Source organism: Dromaius novaehollandiae, chromosome 14 (genome assembly GCF_036370855.1).
Source record: "Dromaius novaehollandiae isolate bDroNov1 chromosome 14, bDroNov1.hap1, whole genome shotgun sequence".
NCBI classification, from domain to species: Eukaryota; Metazoa; Chordata; class Aves; order Casuariiformes; family Dromaiidae; genus Dromaius; species Dromaius novaehollandiae.
The window spans coordinates 14,249,537-14,274,407 of record NC_088111.1 but is presented as its reverse complement, the minus strand read 5'-3'; the positions used below and the strand labels follow the sequence as shown (position 1 = coordinate 14,274,407).

General features: G+C 38.0%; 1 long non-coding RNA gene across 14 annotated transcripts in view; it reads left to right on the top strand.

Annotated features, from left to right (window-relative positions):
- Positions 1-24,626, top strand: part of LOC112981110 (uncharacterized) — a 210,614-nt gene extending 185,988 nt beyond the window's left edge. For all 14 annotated transcript variants that reach the window (XR_010391639.1, XR_010391638.1, XR_010391635.1 and 11 more), the window contains 4 exons: positions 2,515-2,673; positions 3,486-3,540; positions 16,542-16,631; positions 21,947-24,626. This is a non-coding gene — a long non-coding RNA (uncharacterized LOC112981110). The remainder of the gene's footprint in view (positions 1-2,514; positions 2,674-3,485; positions 3,541-16,541; positions 16,632-21,946) is intronic.
- The last annotated feature ends 245 nt before the right edge of the window (positions 24,627-24,871 follow it).

Here is a 24,871-nt window from a genome sequence, read left to right as displayed (position 1 = left end):
CCAGAGGCCTCTTCCAATGTCAACTGCTCTGTGATTCTGTGATTTTATGCATCTTGACAAGATTTACATCCAGCGTTTATGCTTGGCCACTGGACCAAATCAAATGTATACTCTAGCATAACTTTGTCTTTAAACCATGTATTACAGATTTATGAGTTAATATAAACACATGCAAAAGAAAGAATGATTAATTCTCACCCTTTAAAAATTGTAACAGATTATACTAGAAATACAGTCAGTATAGAATAAGCTGTTTCAAGTTTTGGTACCTAGTTCTTAGCACATTTTTGATTAATTCCCTTTCCAGTGCAGGAACAAATCTTGAAATTTTAAAATGGCACTTTGCTTAGTATCAGCATTAAGCTTCAGTGCCTATAGGTGGAAGTTGCTGGTGTGGTTTTATGATACTCAAAAAACTGATGAGAACTGTATCATTTTGTTTTTTGGGGAATTTATTCTGTTTCTATCATCAAAACAATGAAAATTGAGAAAGAATAAAGATCTATACTGTCAAAAAGTATTTCTAGGTACATAAGTTAAGGATTTGGTGCTAACTAACAATTGTAAAATAAGATGAATCTTTATATTATCAGTATATTATTTATTTCTTTGAGAGTGTTTGGACAATACTTTACTATGGTATACTGGGAAATAGTATATTCTTAAAAGCTCCCTTTCAAATGAATCCAAACAAATGAAACCTTTGCTAATGTTGCAAAAAATTGATCATGTCAAGACCATGAGAGAGAAAATAATAAGAAGGATAAAAAGAGCTAATTGGACTTTTAGACGCCAAAGTAACTGTTATACGTAAACTCCCAAATTCAAATGGGACTTGTCACATCTACAACCGATTCAATCTCTGTGCTACTGAAGTGTGTACTGTCAAAATCTTTTTCCTATGTAACTAAAGTGGACATATGCCAAAGTGAATCAGCCACCTCCTTCCAATGCAACTATAAACAACTTATTACACATAATTCTGGTTAGATGGTTTGGAGAACGTCTGCAAGTGCTAAATAGATCACAGAATGTCTACACGGCAATGACGCTTCTCTCTTGTTTTTAAGATTGATTTCAGTGAATTATGTCACTGTATTCACCAAGCTTTATTACCGTTGAAAGGACTTTCTGTTTCTTACCATTTTTTACCTGCTTCATCGGTTATAGTACATTTGCTTCCAATTGTTATGGACAACTGCACTGTCACAGACTGGGACTTCTATGGTCCTGTTCAGCTGATAATGGATGATCTTTCAGTCAGTTTGGCTAGGATGGTGACTAGTGTCGCATAACATCTAAACAAATGAAGAAGTGTGTGCCCAATTCTTACGGCAGATAAATGGCTTTCCGTTAGGATTCTGGTTTTCTTGTAAAAAAAAAAATTCCTTATTTTTAATCAGCATTACTGGGTTTAGCATGTTTTCCCAAACTGCCCTTCCTAATGTACATTGCCAGCCACTGATGCCTTGGCCATGGATGTGTTCTGTCCAGATTAAAAGTTTCAGATGATACTGAGCCCAGAGGATGTTTTCACACTATTTAATTCCATTTCAGCTGATACATGTTGATCTGCTTGGTCATTTGACAGCCTATTCCTCCTATCCTGTGTGTGCGTGTGTGATTTTTCCTCTTCCTGGTATATATAGGCAGTTTGTGACTAACATCTTTGAATGAATTCTTCAAACAAGTAGAGGACAAACTGTTAAAAGGAGTAGAGTTTTCACTCTAGTTGTGTAAAATCCTGTTTCACCATACAGGAAAGCCTTACTTGTTTTTATTTGCCTGAATTACTGTCCATTCTTATTCTGGTTTATGTCTTCTACTATCAGTACAAGTCTTAAAAAAATACTAATTTTTATTTTAGCAGCACTAAGGACAGACCAAAGCAATGTTATTTCACATATGGCAACTGGAAGATCAGAAGGCATAGCTAACATTTACTGTATTTGTATAAAACATCAATTGTGTATAAAATATATTTGCATAAAATGTTCTTCCTATTCATTTACCTTTCATTCACAGCTGAATGAAGGATGTTGAACAGTCTGATTACTTGTGAAAAATGATATGTCTTGATATTGCCCTTACAGCCAAAGTTGTGGTTTGAAAGGTTTTATGCACATGGGAAAGGCAAGGCTAAAACCTTTTACTGTGGAAGTTACTCTTGTATTCATCAGCTGGATTTTTAAGATGAAGACCCCCTTCTGTTATAGCACAGCTCTACTCTTCTAGAATACTCTCTCTTTTCCCTGTCAGTAAAGAAGCTCTAATTATACTTACACCAGTGTATTAGTTAGTCATTGCTTTTTGAATTATTCTAACAGATAACAAGTCAAACCTACGTTCTTTGAGAAGATTTGGGATAGGCTGCAAGGCCTGCTCTACCACTCTTTGTTAATAGAGCAATAAACATTTGAATAAAGCAATCATGACATATATTTTTCCCTGGACTATGGTATGGCAGCAATTTGTGATGGATCTAATGTCCCGGAATAATCTGTTATCTTCCAGATGAATGGTCGTGGAGGTGGAGAGAAAGAACAGCAACCTACATGAGAATGTATCAAGCAGAAGAGCAGCTGATCAGACTGGAGAGAAGCAGATGTGACATGATGTAGTGTTGCTTTCCATGCTGAAGAAATCCTACCTGGAGAGTTTCTTGAACAACAGGTAACTTTCAAATGAGGTTGCACTCACTAATTAATTGTTCCGATATTCTACAAATATTCCATCCTTATCTGCAGAAGCCTAAGATGCTTAAGGATCCATAGGCTTTCAGAGTTTCAAAGGGAAACATTTGTGATTTGTGCTTGAATATTTCATGACCAAGACATAATTGTAGGCCTGTTCAGGAATAGTTACAGAAACAGTCATCCTATGAGTAAAAGGAAGCATGAAGATGTATCACCCATAATTTCTTCCAATGTAGTATCAAAGCAAAACAAGGCAGAAAGAGACCTGCAACTTTCTTTTCCTTTAGCTACAAGACCTAACAAAAGATGAGACATTGAGGAAAAATGCAATATACTTGAATTTTGTGTATAAATTACTAGTTCATAATATTGATATAAACTACGTGGAACATGTAGTTGCATTTGTGCAGATCTAAAGCTAGGTGGGAGTGTCACAGATGAATGAACTGAAAACTGAATGGCAAATATTCATTGAGCAAATCCATTGGGCAAATATCCATACACAGAGTTATAGTAGAAAATTACTCGTTAGCAATTTTCTTAGCCTTTTTAATCAGATGTCACAGTTTAAAAAAGAAAAAGTACTATGCTTAGAACAAAGTGCTATATACTTTATGCAAACTGGCTTACTGGATTTCTTAGATAGAAAAAAAAATGCAGTGTCTCCAAATGACTAAATTTTAGGAAGAATTTTTTCAAATTTGGTTAGGTTTGACAAGTTTGTCATTCAATTTTATGTGTTTTCTTAAGTTAAAAGGTCAAAAGATCTATTTGTGAATTTTATTTCAGATCCAGCTGGGATATTGTGAAAACAGTTATTCTGACAAGATTTTAACTCAAAAAGGTAAAAAAATTATGTCTGAGGCTGATCTTTTGTGAATTCCAGTATGATACCTTAAAGCCTGTCAGCTTTTTGGCATTATTAATTCTGAATCCGGACCCTAGCTTTGACTAATTTTTATTCAGATAGATGTAAAGCAAATTAATTAATTAACAGAATCGTTGTTATATATTTAAATAAAATACTATTTCTGTATTTTTATACCACTCTCAAAAAGGCTTTGTAAATACAAGAGTTGAAAGTGTTATGTATCACAAAGCTCTTAATTAGGGATCAGAATTCTCACTCGTTGTAGCAACTACCAAAGAAGCTACTCAAAAGCAACCGTTCTGTGAGATAAAAGAGAAATTTGTTTGTGAGAACAGGATTTTGTTCTATGCCCAGTCACAAGAAACGGAATCAAGATCAATCTTGATAGGTTCATGTCACTCTGGTAACTTAGGGAGGAAGCTCAGTATCACAACGAGCTGGATTTATTTTGTAGGAAAATAGGCCTTCAGCCTCCACAGCTGCAAATTTGCTCATGTTGCATGAGTCCTATGTGAGTGGTGAGTAGTCCCTGTGTAGATTAAAAAGGAACGTCTACAAAATGTAACAGAAATTGCACACAGAATTGACAGTGTAAAATTAATTAAACTATTATTTTTCCTTCCGTGTTAAACCATGGCTTTGACCATGTATCCCTTGTAACTCTTCAGAACGTGCCTGGGGTATAATGAGTTTATACAATGTCTGGTGAACTATGCCCAGCCTAATGGTTAGTCCTTCAGCAATTCTGTAATAAACATGATTGATAATGCTAATAAATTGAGGCACAGAGCTGTTGTATGTCAGGGCATATGTAGAGTGCAGGCTACTCGAAGTAGAGCATATTTTGGAAGGACCTGAGCAGCATATGCCGTTTTTTAGGCTTTTACGTGAGTGCTGCTAACAAAGAAAGTGATTTTTTTTGTGGAGATGAGTTATTACTGAGTAGGGAACAGCTTTTTCTGGGTTTTACTAATCTCCACAGATTACTAAGCTTAATTTTTATACTGCTTTTCTTTTTACAGTTAAGTAAAATGTTTATATAACTCAATAGCTAAATGCAGGGCATCTAATTATCTTTTGACCCTTATCATTAATTCTTAAGAGGATCAGCCCCTTGGGACTGTCCATAAGTGGTCATAAATCATATGATGAATAGCCTGACAAAAATTATTTTTTTGTCCTATGATAGATGTGAATATCTTGTGGGATTTTAAAAAGTTCCTGAGCACATTGGAGATAATGAGGTTTAAGCATATAATCTGTTTTGGTTATCTTAAAAATCATATGAGGCACTGGTGCAAAAATACAAGCGAATTTCTTACAGACTGACATTAAATGTTTTAGACTCAGCCATGTTTTCAAAAGTGCCTTAGGAACATTTAATTTGCTAAATTAGAATGGATCACTTCCATTTGTCCATACATCTACAAGTCTGCAGAATGCCTTGGAGAGAGAGAGCAAATGTCTCCCACGGAGAGCTCTACATCTCAAAATACACAGTAGTAGCTAAATTACTACTAGCTGGGTTTAGAGATCTGAGGGCTCAAACACTCCCCAACTAAAACAGGAAATAGGAAGAAAATAAAATGCTTTTTCTGTAACTTTGTACATTTCTCCTCTCATAATGGCCTAACCTGCACTGAGGACTGTTTTCTGTCACATCTCCCCTCTCATTTGAATTTGTTATTCTTGGATTTTTTTTCCTTGGGGACAATTTTGTTTGTAGTTGCTGTTTGCTTACAGGATTGGAAATAAAAAAAAAAATCACTGCCTGTCATAAAACAATTTACCTGAGAGAAAACAATAACTCCGCTGAGGCAACTGCACAAGTTACATTTCTTGGTAAATACATGCTTTTTAGTGACTGCTTTTATTTGCACAATTCCTCTCTCACAGCCCTTGCCAGCCTCTAATTCCAGAGGATAAATTCCCTCTTGCTCCAAAGCTAGATTTATCAGTTATGCTGATAAAGCCAGTCCTATTAGCAAGCTTACTATGTTCTCTGAAGAAACGATGGGTGATACAGAAGAGTGACAAACCAACAATCAATAACAATAACATTCTGACATTAGTAAAATAATACTAAAATGGCAACAGAATTGCTCTTTTGCGTTTTTTCTCAAGGTCTTGAAACCATGAATCAAGATTTTAAAAGCAAGCAACTGAAATGAGGTCATACAGAGCAGGTCTAAAGATCTCTAGGAAGTTAATGATGTAGATACGTACCTAACTTTTCTAGGCACATAGGTACTTTGGAAAAATTCACAAGCTCTCCTTGATCAACAGAATTAGTGGCCTTATTTTCAGAAACGTTGAGTACCCACCAGCTATCTATCAGTAGCATTTCTGATAAACCACGCTGCTGAATTTGGACACTTAAATAAAATAAATTTGGACAAGAACCAAGATGTTTAGAGAGTTTTCCATTCAAAATATTTCAGTAAAATTCTTAGTATTATTTTTGTTGCTATACATATTTTTAAAAATTGCTCTTGATCTTAACTGTACTGACAGATGATTTTCTTCTTCTGTCCTTCTGCTTCTATTACCAATTTCTGCAATTTCTACCTCTTGATTTATGTGTACTACTGTCAATTGTAGTACTTTTCTAATTTATTAAGTATTCTTTTCTTACTATTTCATGGATTCTTTCACCTGTACAATAAGCCGTTTAAAATTAGTAGGTTTCCTTGCATTTGGAGCAATAATAGAGTGGTAATCTCTTCTCATTCATGCTTTTCTGTTTAAATTCTAACAATCAATCTACTTTGTAATTGTTTCTAGCTTTGTGGAATTGGTTCTTTAAAAGCAGCATGATTTTTTTAATATATATTTTGCTTGCACATAAGAAATGGAATAGGATAATTGGTTGGAGCTCAGCTATCACAATTTTTTTATCTGTAGGAGCAATGAGTCTGTATTAGCTTTACCTAGAGAGATAAAGATTTCCAAGCATGTTGGATTCAACCCATTTGATTTAGGAAATTATCTGCTGGAATAGCACCAGTCTTAATGTATGCCTTCCATATTGTAGCCCTGTAATTTAGCACGATCTTTTTCTCTGTGCACAAACTCTAAATAGATATTAAGGACACAGGCATCCTTTTCTTTCTGTTTTGTTGGCTGTAACAAATACCATTTAGGGCCCTATTTTATGCTTTATCTGTTGTCATACTGAGCATTCAAGATCACTTTCATATTATTTTTCAGTGAATCAGAGATAGGTAATTCCATTTTTGACGTAGAGTTTTCTCAAAAGCTGGTAATATATTTTGGAATTCTCTAGTTTCTGCTTATGAAATGGATGCAGAATCTATCCCTGTGGTTGTTCTGTAATGCAACATCTTTCTCATATTAGATATTTTTTGATGATGCCTTCTGTACTTTGTGAGGATGAAAAACAGTAGCTTATATCTAATAAATGTCATACCAAAGATATACCAGATTCAATAGGAAAATGTGTGAAGTGCACAGTGTAAAAGCCTCAATATATCAGTTGAATGCACAGGCTGGCAAGGACTGTTAGTTATGTCCTGATCCTTTTATGATAACATTTTCAGTGGAAAAGAAACTCTTCAGGTTAAAACAGGTACTCAGTTTTTCTCACTTAGCCTCTCTCTCCACAGTCTTTTCCTTATTATTCATAATGCTCTAGGAATTAGGAAATTTAAACTTTGAGATTTCTCTCTAGCCGAACAAAACCAGTAGAGACAATAAATATTAGTTATTTATGGAGAAAATAAGAATTCATATCCTCTCATAAATCACTTCCCTTTAGAACAGAGAACTGCTGTGATCTTCCAATGCAGTAAAAATATTTGAATCTTGGGAATGTGTATTTCTCTCATTGACTCTCTTAACAGCATAGCAGCACACCATGGTTTACACATGGGAACACAATTGGTGCTGTGCTCCACAGGCTGTTAAAGAATGGGGATGGCTTTCAGTGTTGCCAGAAGGATATCTGAGGCATTTTTGAGGAACAGTCTGAGCAGCACTGCTCTAAGACAGTGGCCCCTATTTTTTTCCTCTGCATGCTGTTACTTCAAAATGCATTCAAGTCTGAAAATAACTGATCTTCTCTTTGCAAATTTGGAGAGAGGCTTTTTTTTTTTTTTTTTTTTTTTTTTTTTTCTCAGTCAGTGCTCTTTGGTATTATCACATCCCCACTGTTCTTGTTCTTTGCACTAGATGTTTTAAAATTGCAATTTAAAAATAAAATATCCTGGTAGCAGCAAGAGAGGGCTTATCACACATTGATTGGATGTGCTCACCCAGGGTGATTTTGTTCTTTTATTGCTTTTCACAACATTTATAAATTTCAGTCGTCATAACCTGTGCAAATCTTCATCCCAGGTTATTAGTCTTACCCATGAAGGACATATGATATACATTTTTACAGCATATTAGGCTATTTGGCTGAACATACACAAGAACTCGGCTTGAAATATTGGCCTCCTACACAGCTACATTCAAATTACTGGGTAGGTGGTCCCCCTGGGGTTCCCGTTTTGTACCCTGCAACTGCCGAGATTCAGCATGCCAGTGAGGATCCTAATGATAGCTAAGAGTCCCGAAACTTTCCGTTTTCATGGCAACCACACGGTCTGTTGTACAGTAACTACTGCTTTGTCAGTTGTTTTAAGTTGAGCTTTGAAAACAGTTGGCTGTTGAAAAGCATCTTTTTATGTCCTCTCTCGAAAGAGCCTGATATTTTTGCCTGATGCATTTTGTTAGAGCACAAGATGCCTGTCTTTCCAAGAGAGCAACTGGCAGCGGGCTCGCGGTGATGTTAATGGGTATGTGGTTAGTTTGCTGCATGCGGCACTATGATAATGAAAGCTTCCTTGTGGGAAACAAAACTGATGCTCAATTCACATGCTCTTTTTTCAGATGAAGCTCATAAAAGTCATAGCAGAGGTGGTAAGGCATAGTATCAGCAAGCAAAATATTCATTAGTTGCAGATATCCAATTAGATACCAAGTAGGCAGGGCTGAACACAGTCATTTGTGGAGGGGATTAGGGGCAGAAGAGGCCTTCCACAAATACTCCTCTCAGAGGCCTTTTCTCCTTCTAAATTGCTTTGGGCCACAGTCCCAGAACGGTGCTGAGGCAGGAGCTTTCAGTATAAAACCACAGTCTTGGCTCCCTGACCCTTATCACACAAGTACAGTAGTGTTAATCTACACAGATCCACATAAAATATCTAGCTTTCATCTGCTACTCCAAATTGCAATAAGGTCTGAACTGCTGCCTGCTGAAAGCTATGGAAAGGACCCAATAGATTCAGATCTATGGGGTCAGGTTAGATCCAGGATATTCATTTTTGCACCCATCTTTAGGATAAGATTCCAAAAAAGCACATAAATGCATAGTTAAATTTAACAACTAACTGTACTTCATCTGAATAGGTGTGCTATCTTGACTCAAGGTGTGGTTACTTGTTATGATACTGTTATTAATATGTATTGATAAGGAGCAGGCACAATCTACTGCAGATGTGGCTGTGCATGAGCAGCTGGCAGCGTGGTGCGTGTAAGAGCTCCGTAGGTTTTGCAGGGGGACTGATGGGGGACTTGCGGAAGGAATGGCCTTCTCAGGTGTGACAGCCACAGGAACAGTTCCGGAGGGGTGATCTGCTCCAGAGTGGAGCTCAGTATGGTAGAGGTTTTTCTTGAAAAATATGATGACAAATGAATTAGGCCTATTTCTGTGTTTTTTGTTTATTTGTTTGTTTGCATACACACCTGCAGCCAGTTTATTCAACAGACAGCATCTGGTAGGTTTCTGTGTCTTTATGTGAACCGTAAAAGTCTCTAAATGCTTAAGAAATCCTTATAAGAACTCCTTTGATCTGGATGAGGTATCAAAGAGTTTAAGAGTGGCCAAAAGCAGTTAGATCATTCAATCCAACCTTCTGTGTATCGCATCTGTATTGCATCTTCACTCAAATATCCCCATATAGAACACAGATACTGAAATTAGACTGAAGGACTATAACTTTCAGGATACTAAATGATGTGCCATGTACAGGGAGTAGATGGACCAAAATGGACCAACCTCCTGCTATTTCCAGTAATCGATTAGGGGAGATATGTTGCAGCAGTCAGAGCAGAAAACATGTTTGTCCGTCCTTGGGTTCTGAAGGGATGTATGGCTAAACAAAAATAAGAAGGAAAAAAAAAAAGCAATGCTCAGTGTAACACTGGGCATCAAGAAAGGGAGTTTGCCATATTGCCTCAGAGCACCTGCTCATCCCACCTGGAGTCTCAGCTCCAGTTGTGGCCATGCACTGATTATCAGAAAAAAAAGTGAGGGGAAAAAATCCTGGAATGTCTACCTTGCCCAGCACCCTTTCACCTGGATATGCCGCTGGCCTTCTGCAGGCTCCCCTGCCATGGTGCCATAGACGTGACTCAGTACCACCAGTTAGACATCACCTCAAACAATAAATTATTTTTTGAGACAAGCTCAGCAAATGCTCCCTCAGCTCTTAAAGCAGGTTTTAAGTTGCAATGGCAACGAACTCTTGCTGCTGCCTTTGAACGGCTGCCCTTTTACTTTCTGCACTTGCTCTGATCTACACGTTTTCTTTTGTTTTGCTAAAAATAGGTGGTCTCAAGCTTTCAGCAAAATGAAGTGACCTGTTCAGAGACAACTGCCACATTAAAGAGTGCATTTGCTTTCAGCAGACATAATGTGCATCAAATCAGTTATCTCAATAAAGGCTAAATAGCATTTTACTTTATTGACTGGGGAACACTGAGGTTCTAGTGTCTCAGGCACCTTTGGGTTGCTCTGAGTATGGTTGTTTTCATAAGAGAATATAGCACTGATTAGGAGGAGATCAGTGGCAGAGGCAGAAATAGATCTTGCTTCTCCAAATTCCAGCTTGACTTCTATACAGTGCTATCTTTCAAGATACAAGGTGCAGGATGAAATAAATATTGATCCAGAGGCACATTTTCAGTCTGGAGTTTTAGATTTGCCGCAGTTTAAATAATATTGCCCCATATTCCTGTTTTATTCCATTAATCTAATCTCAATTGGCAGGAAAGACGATTGCAGTCTCTGAACCTGTCAGTCCGTTATTACCTGTGTTTGTTATTTATGTCGTTTTTTGAACAGCTGCTTTGGGAAGAGGCTTTCATGTGTAGAGTTTCCCTAGTACTGTCACTTCAACGTTTTTAGTGCTGCTGCAGATATTTTGACAAAGCGTATCAACAGGCCAACTTTCAAGTGCCATCCAGTTCATCTTGCTGTCTCATCCAAATTTAGAGGAGCTACAGATATTCCTGTTTCACTGCAGGTTGGGGGGGGGGGGGGTCTGTCCTTGGATTATGGGTATGCAGAAAGTAGATTTTCCCATTCACAGGAGGAGGGTCTAGGCCCAAGACTTCCCCCTTCCCAACAACTGTTCCAGATACAAAGTAAGAGTCCTATTTTCTTTGCACCTCTTTTTTCCTAGCCCTGCGGACTACATCTCTTCCTGTGATTTAAGACACTGGTACCCTGCTCAGTTTTCTCAAAGCACTGACATAGTTCCTGGTGGAACAGCTAAAAGCTTTTTGGGCAGGATTTTAGACATTCTTTCTGCTTCCCTGGCTGGTTTGATGCACAGTATGTGGGATTTCAAATTGCATTTGAATGTGCCTTGCTCACCTACTGTCCTGGGGAAATAGGCACTCTATCTCCAGGGTTTGGTTTCCCCAGAAGGAGCCAGCTCCTAAGCATCCTTGTCTGTTATTGATTATTGCATATTTTGTTTCACTTTTGCATTTGCTTTGCATTTATCTTTGCGGTATACAGTCTTTAGCGTTGACATTGACTTTAACTCAATTCCCTGATGTCAACAATGGCTGCAATTGATTTTGAAAAAGCAATTAGCTTTGCTGTGGAAAAACTCCAGATATAATTTACATTAAACTACACTGAAACCTCTAAGCCAAACCACTGCAAAACCAAGTGTTTTAGCAGGATCAACCCTCCAGTTTTAAGTGTATGTTACTGCAAGGTGAAAGGTGCTTTCACAGAGCCATGAAGTAGAAAATGCAATACAGCAATTAGTTTTAGAGGTCTGATGTGTTGTTCTGGGAGTATGTAGATAGGTTCCTGTGTGATCCAGTCCTTCCATATGCATTGAAACGTCACCTCCCTATGGAGCCAAACATCACTTGGGCACTTTAAGAAGGGTAGGTGAATTTTAAACCATTTAGCTTTTCCCAACTTCACATTTGCAGGCATGTTTTGAGCCAGAAATGACAAAGTGCGCTAAGTGCTGCAACACAGTGTTATGATTTCTTTTTATGTTCTGTGTCCTAAATGTTCCAGTGTCCCTATGAAGCATAAACTGTCTTAGATTCTGTAGCTTTCCTGAATCCTCAACTTAATGAAAATATTGGCTGTTGCAAGTGATAAAATTTTTGGATGATGAGTCTCCAAATGTGGTAATCAACACAACATCATGGACACAGCAAGGACTATGTGAGCAAGTATTTCCATATGAGGTGCTCATAAAACTGGGGCTGTATCTGCCCAAATTCTCATGACAGAACCATCAGTTTCATCAGGCAGCTCAGCTCAAAAGCACAGATATATGATCAGATTTGTTTTGAATATGTATAAAGCTGATTTGTGTTTCAGCTCCTTGTTAACATAAGCAGGATTAATGTATGCAATTTTTTTTAGGAAGTCTCAGAGTTTGCAAGTTTCTTATTCCTGACCCTGTTTGGAGAAACTGAACCAAGTTTCCTCATTACTGCCTAGCTTCTTGAAGAAATGAAAGGTTTCATCCACTTTCCTTTCCAAGCCATAATTGTACCACAATCATGATTTGAAATATGATCCAATGTCATGATCACCTTCATGATAAGCTTCATGTCATGGTAAGATGAACAGTGAAAAAGCTTCTAACTCAATAGCTTTTTCTGACATTTTAATTATGTTTCAAAACTTCAAAATATCTTATCCAGTCACACAAAGATATTTTAATTTAGAAAGAAATTAGTTCTACAAGACAGGGTTTACCTGGGCAGCACAGTCTCTTTTAGAATAAGGCGTACTTTGTAAAAGTATGTTTTTGCACATAAAGAAACCACAGAACTGGTCCAAATGAATATGGAAAATACTTGTGGGAGAACTTGTCATTGCAATCTAAATCTTAGAACTTGCCTTAGCTTGCTTCTGAGTAAGATGTCTAGTGCAGTTTCAAAATAAAAACACAGAATATTCCACTCTTCCTTTGGAATACAAGTTTACAGCTTAGCAGCAGAATTAACAAAACAGAAGTGTCTTAAAGTCAGTATAGAAAGCACAGAAAACAAATTTTTGTAGGACATTTATCTTATAACTGATCAATTACTTGATCTTTTTTGTTAAAAAAAATAGGTATCTGCAATACTCTAGCACTTCTACTGAGTTTATGATGAAGCAATGTCCATTTATTTTAGAATGCCAGGATCGGTTTAACCTCAAGATGGTGCTAGATGGTAAGTTGGGTGTCACAACAACTCTTGTTTGTCATTTAAATTTTTGCAGAATGAAAAGGTATCAATAATGTGTAACTGGTTAATAACCAATACGGAAGGATAAAGGCTTCTTATTAAAGCGCATTATATATATAGATAGGTAGATAGATATGTTTAGTTAGCTGAGCAGAACATAGATTGAATTGAAAAGATACTGGTTATACCAATGTCTCAGAACACAATAATGCTTGGGAAGAATCAAGGCATATTTAAAAGTCACTGGGGCAATTGTGATAGGAGATGTACAATACGCCATGGGAAGACTTACATGGCTGTTAGAACCAGACAGTAGTCTGAGAGTAATGGAAGCATCATTCTTGCAAGTTAAAGTAAATGAAATGTATCAGATAAATGTTAATTATTTAGCATTCTTGAAGAACTTAAAGGGATACTAAACTCTTTCATTCAAAATAAATAATGTGTAGAAGTACTTTAATTATCATTCCCAGTGAAGCAGTTGTCCTGATGGAAGATGGTTATCCAGGGCTTGGCTGTAGTGCTTTAGCTATACCAGTACTGTAAAAGTGGTAAGATCTTGCTAGCATGAATACAGAGGGACTAATAGGATGTATTAGCATACCCACTCTTGCGTCGACAGGGAAATGAGCTGTACCAACATACCAGGACCATTACTCTGACAACTTTGTTAGCACAAGCAGGTGTGCAGATAGTGTTATCCAGCACAGAAAACTCAAACTGCCATCTGGAAGAGTTTCACAAGTAACGAACCTGCATGCTGCACGTGCCCCTGCGTTCGCTTCCCGGTCTGCAGAGCTTGGAGTGGGCTGAGCAGCAAGGCCATGGCTGCAACCCTGGGCACTGCCATGTCTAGCCCTCAGAGCTGCCCTCAGAGCTACCCTCCGGAGCTGGCAGGAAGATCTTGGTCTCTAGTATCAGTGAAAATTGGAGATGGTCACAAATAAATAGGCTATTAGAAATTCTTCCTTCCTGTGAGAGAGAGGTCATCACACACACAGGATAGATGAAATAAACACAACTTGTCTCCTACCTTTTTGATTAAAATATTCTCCAGTCTGTCCAAAAATTTAAAACATGGTGATACTCAAAGCTCATATTCAGGATTTTCCCTTTCAGATATGGCACCAGGTTTGATTTTCTTGTGCAGCTAACTGTGGCCAGATGACCAGAAAATTATTTTGCAGCTTCCTTCCTTCCTTCTCATGACCACGTTGTCACTATTTATGGCAAAAAATAGTGCCCAGTTCATAAAGTGCTTGTAACTCAAAGTATTGGTGATGGAAATGGACCTAGTCACTTTGAAAAAAATCCTTTCCCAACATGACGTCAGAGTCTGCTCGAAGATTGTAGTTCTTGTGCCCTTATCCTGCAGGTGGTGGGTATTAGAAAGCAGTTGCTCTCACTTTCTAACTCAGGTTTTTTATGTTTCCTTGTCTTTTGTCTTTTATAATGCTTGCTGTTTTGGCAACAATATTTAGTCTTATAGAAAAGCTTCAAAATGGGAACAATTTATGTGTCAAGTCAATTTATTTTGCACCAGAGAGGCCTTTCAAAAAGATGGTTGTTTAATGTATAACTTTATAAATGAATCAGCAAAATAATATGGGGACTTCTAGATCAGATGTACAGTGACAGCAGGCTTTCTATTTTATTTTCTTTTTAATTTGGAATTTTTTATTTTGACAGGCATTTGTCTTGATATCTTCCAATGATTTTATAATTGTTTAATGCAAGCAGTTACTAATGAGGAGGCTGAATCAGCCAAGACAATGTTACAGCAATCTGAAATATTCTGGCATTCAAAGGGGCTGCCCAATCTCCTGAAATCCTTGGAAATTTGCCACCATTCCTTTGTATTTAAAAAAGAAGATTTTGTTGTCCCTTTCACTTGTAAATCTGGAATGACATAAATGAACACACTGCTGCCTATACTGCACAAATACTTAGCTTCTTTAGCATTTAGTGAATGCATTTCTTGGAGAGAAAGAATCAGCCAAATGTAGTTGTTTTTAAAGCAGAGAAATAGAAACAAGACGATGTGTCCTACCCAAAGATTTGTATGAGGTACACATAAAAGTATAAATAGCCTAGGAGACAGTGTCCTCGTAAATGATGATCTTAAGGTTGTAGGGCTTTTCAAGAAGATATTTCTTGTCTAGACAGTTATAAAGAAACTGGAAGTTGATTTGAGGTTTTATTACAGGGAATGTAATTCTACATCACTCACATTCAGTATTTAAGCAGGGTAGATATTTTATGTATAATTTTAGAAAGTATTTCAGAAGAAAATATCACACTGGTCATCCCAGCTCTCTGAAAATCTACTTTAAAAATAATTTCAAAAGTAGAAAAAATGGCATTTTTAGAACAGTGGGGAAATCATCATACTATGACTTGTTTTCATTAGATTTAATTCCAAAGTGACATTCCAGCTGACAGAAGCAGGGAGCTAGTAATAACATTCATGCTTACATGGTTCAGGATTAATCAAGAGGAGAGCTAGGGTAGGAGTGTTTAGCTAAAAGTCATTTTAAGTCACAAGTACATACGGATAGATGATTAATTATGTTGTCCACTTTGGGCAATGACTGTGCAGGACAAATTGCATTTGAACTTAGCCACAAGAGAGTTTAAAAAGCAAAAGCACTGACTGGCAATTAAAAAAAAGGGTATTTTTTCTTCGCCTTATAACACCATGTGTTGTTACAGGGAAATGATTCCTTTTGGCTTCATAGAGGGATTTAGGATAGTGTTGTTTATAGATATTGTCCCTGACAAAGGCTCCTCCCAGTTCCAGTCTTGGAGGTGCATCTTGCTGAAACACGCGGGCTGAGTCTGCTGCTAGTTGCTGACCTCTGCCACGCAGAGATCAGAATCAGCATCTGGATCTCCATATGGAGGAAAAAACTTCCTGTATTAAAAAAAGGCTTTCCAGCAACTATTTTGGCAGGGACAATCATAAAGATGGTCTTCAAGCATCTTATTACACTGTAAATATATTCCCATCAGAAAGTTAAACTAATTAACTTCTCTCTTATGCATACCATGATGATATTTTTACATTTCCCAGAGCGCATAACCATTCAGAAAAGAAGGAAAATGTCACCTTCCCATAGACACTCCATGGCAGGCACTGGAGAACATACTTGAAGCAAAATGTTTCGTGTGCTCCAAGTTTCTTGTCAAAGCAGGGCAAAAACTCAGTGCCTCAGCTGACACCACTGGTTCAGCTTGATAGGTGTCTGTTCTTTCTCTAATGTTTTTCAATTTTGTTGTGCTCTTGATATCACTGTTGCCTATTCTTCCTGTGTTGTTTGATTTCCATTAAAAAAATGATTTAAAAATTGCCATGCAGCATTTCTGATGTCATCAGAGAATGTAGTACAATGATGTGATAGTAAAGGCCCTGGATCTCTTTAATCTTGAACTGAACCTACTAAGTTGCTTGCCTTCTTTTTTTTTTTAAGGTTTCATTTCTTCAATCTGTCTTTGGAAACAAGAAAAGCATCCTTTGGAACACCACGGATCTCAGCAATGAACCTTGGTCAAGCAAAGCAGTGAGTAATCAAGGACAAAATACACAACACCAGTGTGTGTATGCAAACTCACCCTCTGATGGCAACTTCTGTCATTTATTTATCAGTAGTATTCCTACTGTAAGGAAGTGCACTTTACGAGTATTGTTGTCAATGTATTGTGGAAAGCAATGGTAAAACAGAAGGACAAGGACCATTGTCTTCAGCTGCCTAGAATGTCTAAATGAGATATTTTTAGTCAATTGGAATCTAAAATGGCTTGTGTATTAGTCAAGGTCATTTTTTTGAACTTGTCTGATGCACACAATGAAGCTCCTGTATTAAATGCAATTCAGCATAATATCCCTAATTTAAGATGTAGACAATTATGACAGATTAACCAGAGATAATAGCTGTGAACCTGATTCTTTATTACCTGGATCAGTGATGTTGGAAGAATAAATGGAAGGCATAAATGAAATAATCTGTTGCCGCGCAGTTGAAGAACATGCTAAATCACTTGGCTAACCAAGAACAAAGATAATGTTTTTGAGCTGACAGAAAAAATCATGGTTAAGGTCACTGCAGATTTATTATGCCAAGGAGCATTATAATAAACTAGATTGTCTTTATAATATAATTAACTATAAGAAGCCTCAATCTTCAGCTGATTCTCTGTTGCTAGCACATGAATTTGTACTAAAATTCATTAGATGACAATGATGTCATCTGTTCAAATTGATGGAACTCTACTGTGTGAACTTAATGTTCATAATGGAACTGTATGAACTTAATGTTTTCAAAAGTGCAAGAGGGAGTGAAGATGTTCGCAGTACTTGCTTGTCTGGCTTTTAAGAAATTCCGGAGTTTTATAACTTTCTATTCCAAAGCCAGGATGAACATAGAGTTTGGGTTTTTTCTCCCAAAGCAAAATCTGTGATGGGAAAAGGTGTTCTGGATGATTTAAATATAATGTTCCACTTTCTATTTTAAAATGTCTGAAATATGAAGTGGATATTAACTGCAGTGAATTTTATTATATATTTCATGAAAAAATAGAAGCACATTCTGACAATATTTGAAACCATTATCATTTTTTTCTCATTTTAAAAATACACTTTAATCAAAAACCACATTTAAAAGAAGCTCCAGTTTCTGTGAAGGCACCATAGTCACTGAAAACATTTGGATGAAAACACTCTGCAAGCCCCATTGGAGACTGCATGGCCCCTTAAGCATTAGCTGCCTGTGGCACTCCCAGCTGCTTTTGGGACCCTGTGCCCAGGTTTATCCTGTGTAACTTCAGCAGTTTCCTTCATGTGCTTGACAAGGATGCTCTTTGCTGGTATGGCCAATGCAGAAGGGTAAGCAGCTCTGAGCAGGCAGCAACCCATGTGGTGATGCCTTTTCTTCCTGCTGATGAGGGCACCTGGGTATTTCGGCGTCTGGCACGGAGAGAGTAAGCACACCAGAGGTGTTTGGCTCAAGAGGCTGAGGCCTGTGGGCCTGAGCGAAAGACCTGTGGTTTATTCCCTGTTGGTGATGCTAGCGAGGACTGGGACAAGTCTTGGCCTCTAGAAACATTTTTGTGAAGCTTTAAAGGGTCTTCTCCTAGCCAGGTATCTCTCACTGCTTGGTTTAAGGTGGGGTCCCTGTTGCTCTTTCCAATGCAGCTCAAGCTGGTCAGCTAATTTGTGCTATAAAATTGTGTGTCATGAAACCAAAAGCCTTAGGTTCAGCTCCTCCTTTGGGGACTGCTGAGCAGTTATAGAAACAACACCAAGAAAAGGAGGTCATACCAAATCCTTATTTCCTGTCAAAAAACACTTTCAAAATTACAGGGTAATAATTCCAGGCAGATTGAGGAACTTCATGGATGTTTCGAGAATATATACTTTGCCCACAGATTTTGAAGGCAGTAAATTTGAGTGTGCCTGTGGTGGAGCATGCAAGTCTGTCAGTGCTCCTCGAGAGGATGCTGAGGCCCTTTCACACTCTGAGCTGCACAGGGTCTATTAAGAGGAGATCCTGCCATGTCCCTAGGAGTTAAATTCCCAGCCACGGTTTGAAGCTATTTAGGGTGTTACTAATAATGGCAACATCATTATCTGCAGCCAAACTCATTTACATTCTATATTTTGAAAGAAGGGAATTGGGATTAGTTAGGAGAGGACTGCTCTTCCTCCTAAGCAAAGAGATGAGCTTTGGGGTAATCAGGTGAGACCCAAGAGACATTATAATGTCTTGTTCTTATGTTTATTGATTCTCAGCCTACATGGATGACATGCAGTTACAGATATTTCTTTGAAATAAAGCTTGAGTGTTTTGATATAAGCTACACATGCATCTTGTTTAGATTTTAATAACAATTTAATAGCCATAGTTTTAAAATCTTCATATTAGAATTTGCATTAGTGTGTTTTTCTGCTGGATGCTGAAGTGCAGCCTGTTTGCTGTGTTTGGACAGGGCATTTTTCTCACTGCAAGGTGAATTCTTTAGCATGAGCTGTACTCCTCCTTTTGTGTGTGTGTGTGTGTGTGTGTGTGTGTGTGTGAGATTCTCTCATTTCTCTGCTAAATAGGGATAGGGAATCTGTTTTTCTCTGAATTCTCATAAGGCATAGATCAATTAAGAAGGTAAATGGTGAAATTAGAAGTATGACAACAATCTGGATAGTCAATCAATATAGTAACATGACTTTGCAGGCACAGAATCCACAGCTAGTCTGTATTTCTAGAACCAAGCCTGCAAATGTTTCCAAAACAGATGGCCTACTTTGAGTGGATGTTATTGAGCTCAGAGCAGACTGAGCGGGTACAATTTTATGTCCTGTATTATGCTCAAAGTCATACTAGGTGGTAGTAATGGTCCCCGAAAGACTTACAATAAGGCCCACAGAAAATTATTTCATTTTCTACTTGATAAAGTGAAAACCACCCTTTACTGTCCAGCTCTGCCTTTCTCACAGAAGTGAGTTTTGCTTCCTCCCCATCTATTGTTAAGAGAGATATCTGAAGTCAGTGGTTTCGTTTTTCTGCAGGAACACTGTTGCATGTGTTCTCTTCAAAGCACGAATCTGAGAACCAGCAGCCCTATTAAGGGCTTGTTCACACGCACTCCTCTCCTATCAGTAAAAATAAAGTACTCGCCTTGGGAAACATTATCTCAGCACCTGCAGCGGCCACTACTGCTTTATTTGCCTCTAATGCCCCAGAGTGCCAGAACGATTTCAAATGCCATCCAGTGTGAGCTAATATTGCCAAAGAGATTTCAAATACCAGCCAGTCCATGCTATTAACACCCGAGGAGTTTAAAATACCAGCACTACAGTAGCCTCATAAATTAGCAGCACATTACATTTTTTCATTACAGATGTGGCAATGTCATCCAAGAAAGTTAATGACTCAGGCACCAGGAAATGGTCTTCCAGGTAGCAAATGTTCAGCAGATCACAGTATTCCATTTATAGCACAGAAGATGATCTAAAATGTCACCATTGCTCTGGAGAAAACAAAGCACTGCATCCAAACATGCTGGAGGCTCTGTCAGTGAGAAAGGAGTTTCTCTTGCTAGCTCAGGTAGTTAACATTCATGCTCATCTATTACACTACACATACTGTCTTTAGCATCTCTGTGGCTCTATGTAATAATATATGGTAATTTTCTCATGATAGGTATTGGTAGTCAGCGCTAGAATAGTACTTTTTTTTTCCTGGATGCTTCAAGCCCCACTACAAATCTTAGTAATTTTTGCTGCCTCTCTTTGACATAGGTCTTATTTAATTATCTCAGGAAGACATGCACTGAGCTAAAGAGAGGGGACAGAGTTTGTCCAAGGTTACCTCAGTGATAAACAGATCCGGGTACCTTTGTTCTCAGTCTGCTGACCTCACTGTTACACAGGGAAGTGTCTTTTCCAACAAAATGGTTTTCGCACACCTCCCTATGGGAAACCTGTGATCCTAAGCATACTAAGGTGATATTATTTTATGTTGAGCTTTATACACTAGTCAAAGTTTCCTAAGTAATTTCTATGAGATTTCTATGATGTGAACCTAGAGTATGGGGATTGCCTAGCTATTTCACATAGGAGACTGGAATAACATGAGATAGTCTGCAACAAAGCAAGTGATATATATTGTCTTCAAAGGAAGTCCTTAGCCTGTTTTCTTGAGAAAGCTTGAGCTTTCTCTGGTACATTCACTAATTTGTATCTTCCTATGACCAAATTCAAGGTGAGTTCTAGACAGAGGTGGCATATATCTATATCATCTCCTTGAGGTAGTTAATTAAAGCTTTCCAGATGGTGAGGAAACATTACCCATTTTACCCTTCCTTTACTGAAGCATCTTCAGATTTACTAACAGTAGTCACCAATGTCACCTATTTTCACTACACTACACGTACATCTCTGGATGGGGCCCTAATAGGCTTTCCAGATGTCTTTGAAGAGGGGAAGAAAGGAAGAGAGGGGAGGCTGGTCCTGGCATGCTTGCGGCAGGGCTGTTGCTCCTGAAGTCCTCAGAGTTGTTCTCAATGGTTTGGTCCAGAAGCACTTGGGACTGAAAGTCCACCAGCAGAGCGGTTCATCCAACCTGCATAGGAATTGGGCTTGCAGAACCAGCTTACTTAAAGGCCAGGTTTCAATTTTTCCAGACAGGAAATACAATAGGTGCCCTGAAACATGGGCTGCCTGGGTAGAAACTATATGTCTGGCTCTAGGCACTTGGATTGCTACATTTCCCCAAAATGTTCCCAAAGCACCAAACGCAGAGTATTATCCAAACTGATTTCCCACCTTGTCCAACACTTTTTACAGCCTCTACTTCTCACATTGTTTTCAGTGCCCAGGAGCATTCAGAGCTTCACAACCTATCTGGATAGACTTTAAAGAAGGGGAAGACAAGAGGGGAATGCATTAGTCAGAGTTTAACAGCTTTTCCAGGAAAATGTCATGTCTTTGCAAGCTTGAAAGTTTTCCCTGGATACTGAGTCATTTCTGCACACAGAATTATTCTGGGCCATCCAGTCCATGATACTTCACTCTTCACACAGTTGCATAAGAAAAAGAAGTCATGTCTGGTTCATTCAACATTTCGTGGACAATTTGGGAAAGTATATGAGAATAGCCACAGGTCAGGATAGTTGAGAGTCAGGTTACATTATTACAACTTGCCAGAAACCAAGCCTGAAGGCAACATTCAGTATGGCAAGAATTGTTCTTGAGACTTTCCATCACAGTTTCCTGAATCTAATATAGATGCTGCTCTTGTTTGTATGGAACACGGAAGAGAAATTATTCTAGACAAGCTAAAATCAAAGACTTGGATTGTAAATAATCCTTTTTTTGTTACAGATTGAGAAGAACGGTTTAGTTATATGGATACTATTGCATCTGCAGAAGAAAAGCAGCCTGATCTCCAGCGCATGTAAAACTGATCGGATCTTTGTATTTTTAAACTAGGGTCACAGAGAGGAGAATCAGGGCTACTTTGTGTATAATTTAGCAGAAAGCAACTTTCTAAGACATAAAAACTAATTCTCAGAGTTCACAGTCTTGTCTGAGAACAGAAATGAAATTTCAGCCAAACCCTTTTACTTTTACCCATCGTTGACTGACCTTTTCTCTCAGAGCATCGCCCAGCTCTGAAGGAAGCCTCTGGATTTTTGACATTACAGACTCTCCTTGAAATCTGTCTTTTTTTTTTTTCTTCTGTTCTCACTGTCACTATGTGTTGTCCAGCCTTCAGTCAAGAGGATCATTTTTGTTCAGTACTAACATCTGATTCCTTCTACAACTAGCCAATTTTCTTCATTCTTTTCAGTCTGCAGAGCATCCCAGAGGCTGTAAGAGTTGTGTTACCATTCAGTGTCTCAGCTTTCAGCACAAGTATGCCTTGAACCCCAAAATATTCATGATCTTGCTGTCATGTGGGAGATGGTCATCATGTGGAGTGGTGAATACTACATATAGAAAAGTTTTTGAGAATTATTGGAAAACTGTTTTTGAAGTGTTATTTACTCTACTGTATTTTGCATATCAGTTCATAAAATAGTGGTTAGTGGAATACTCTTACCCTTTCACACATATTTTGAATCAGCAAAATATTTAAGTGAGGGTCCAAAGTGAAACCTTTGAAGCCCCTACTGCACGGAAGGTAAAGTAGCTCTACCCTTCCTTATGTGGTGTATGCGTTTTTGGTCTCACGGTGAGAAAACAGCTGTGTTCACATGCATAATAAAACTGACATTCATAGTCAAATGATTTCAGTCACATCCAGATTTCCCTTTATACCACAGTTGGAATGGGGCTGGTATCCTGCTTTATACAGACCTAAATCAATCAGGAGGCCTTTCTCAAAAGGGTGTTTGTATCCACTGAGTCCACTTGACATCATGGAAGTGTTATAAAGGAGCCTTTATGTGATGGAGAATCAAACCCTCCTATATTAGTGTAGAAAAACATAAAATATGGTAAGTAAATATCTCAAAAGAAATAAATGAGCATAAAGAGAAAACAAATAAAAAGAAAGAGACCTGAGGGAAGATTATTTGGCTTTCAGAATTGCCAAGGTATTAATCTAAGTTGCATTTTGGTTTCTGTCCAAAATGATCTGATAACCTCCTGAAGCACTCTCTCTGAAAAAAAGAGAGGCCGAGTTTGCCAGAATCCACTAGTATGCAGTTAAACACTTTTGAAGGCCTGCCTGGAGAGCAATAGCTTGCAGTTTATTTTGTTGTTTCAAGCAATTTTTACATCAAATGGAATAGCCTCCATTTACTATGACCCTTGGCTTGTAAATACTTTGGTACTTTTTTTTTTATAGTTGACTGTAGACCAGTTAAAGGTGAGCATTCATCATCTAAAGGACATTGGGCACATGTTGCCAGGGACATAATTAAAACAAGCTGATTATTGTTTCTTAAAAAAAGTTTATATTTATATTTCTTAAAAGCAGTTCCTCTGTCAAGTTCTATGAGCATTTTCAGAATAAAACAAATCCAAGAAGAAGGAAACTCAGTTCGGCAGGATTTCGAGAAGAATGTGCAACAGTTTGTGCAATGTCTTGGTCTGCATTTAGAGTTGCCGTTTCTAAATGGTCACTAGATGGCCATGACAGGCTTTCAGGCAGATCAGAGACAAAGAGTCTGATCCATCCAGAGAGTGGAAGGAGTGATTTATGGGAAAGTGGTAAAAGAGGAAAATAAGAGACATGATGTTTGGAAGCAAAGAGAATCCTTTTCATTAGAGGAATGGAAATTGGGAAAAGTGTTATCAGGTTTCTGATTTCCCTAGCTGTTTTAACCACTCTGATATAAAATATGACTCCTCCCTACAGTTTTGCTTCCTTAAGTCTAAGCTTATGTCGTAGCTGTAATAGCGGTGCTACTACTACAGCACTGAGTAAATAAGTGGTATGGTTAGAAGCTGAACAGTGCTAAGAGCAAACTTGATCAATCTGCAAATTTGGGAATACTAACAAATAATGGCAGAGCTGTGGTTTTGTTGCAAGCACTTTGCAAGCATCAGTGCACAGTTTGGCCATGAATGGAGCAAATCAAGTAGGAGAGAAAGCATTTCATTACCTGTTGGAAACTACAAGCTATATTTAAGCAGTGGAAATGATTTTACCTTGAATGAACATTGTTATTAGGTAGTGTTTGCCCAGGTCTAACTTTGTCAGATCCGAAGGTCTGGTAAAGTGATCTTCCACCCATCTGTTCCTCAAAATCTCTCTTTCTTTGGGGCAGGCAGAGGCCAGACAACTCCAGGATGTTGAAAGAAGAGGAGTGGGGCCTCTCTTCCATGCCTTTCCTTGCAGCCCTGCTTCCTCACCATTGATTTTCTTTCTAGTGATAGAGAAACACACTGGCCTTCACTTTACTTATGCATTTTAAAATAAAAGTGCACATTTCCTTTGTGATGGCTGAACAGTCTTCTGTTTATTAAAAGCTTGTTTCGCTGCCTTGAGAGTGTCTCCATTTGTGAGATAGCCTTTGCTATGTGGTGTATGATGATGATTGCTATAACAAATAAAAAGCATTGCTATTAAACTTCTGTTTTCCTTAAACCATTTGCAATGAAAGGTCAAAAAAAACTTTAATTCTGAGGTAAGGCATTTGCTAGTGGGTGGCTCAGTGTTTTGCCCTTATATATTGTGCTGTTTCCCTGACTAATCTACCTTTTCAGTGAACTGAAAACAAATTGATGGAAGTCACACCTGTCCTATGCCACATTTTCAGTCAAATGCACTTGGATGCAAATATTTTGGCAGACCAT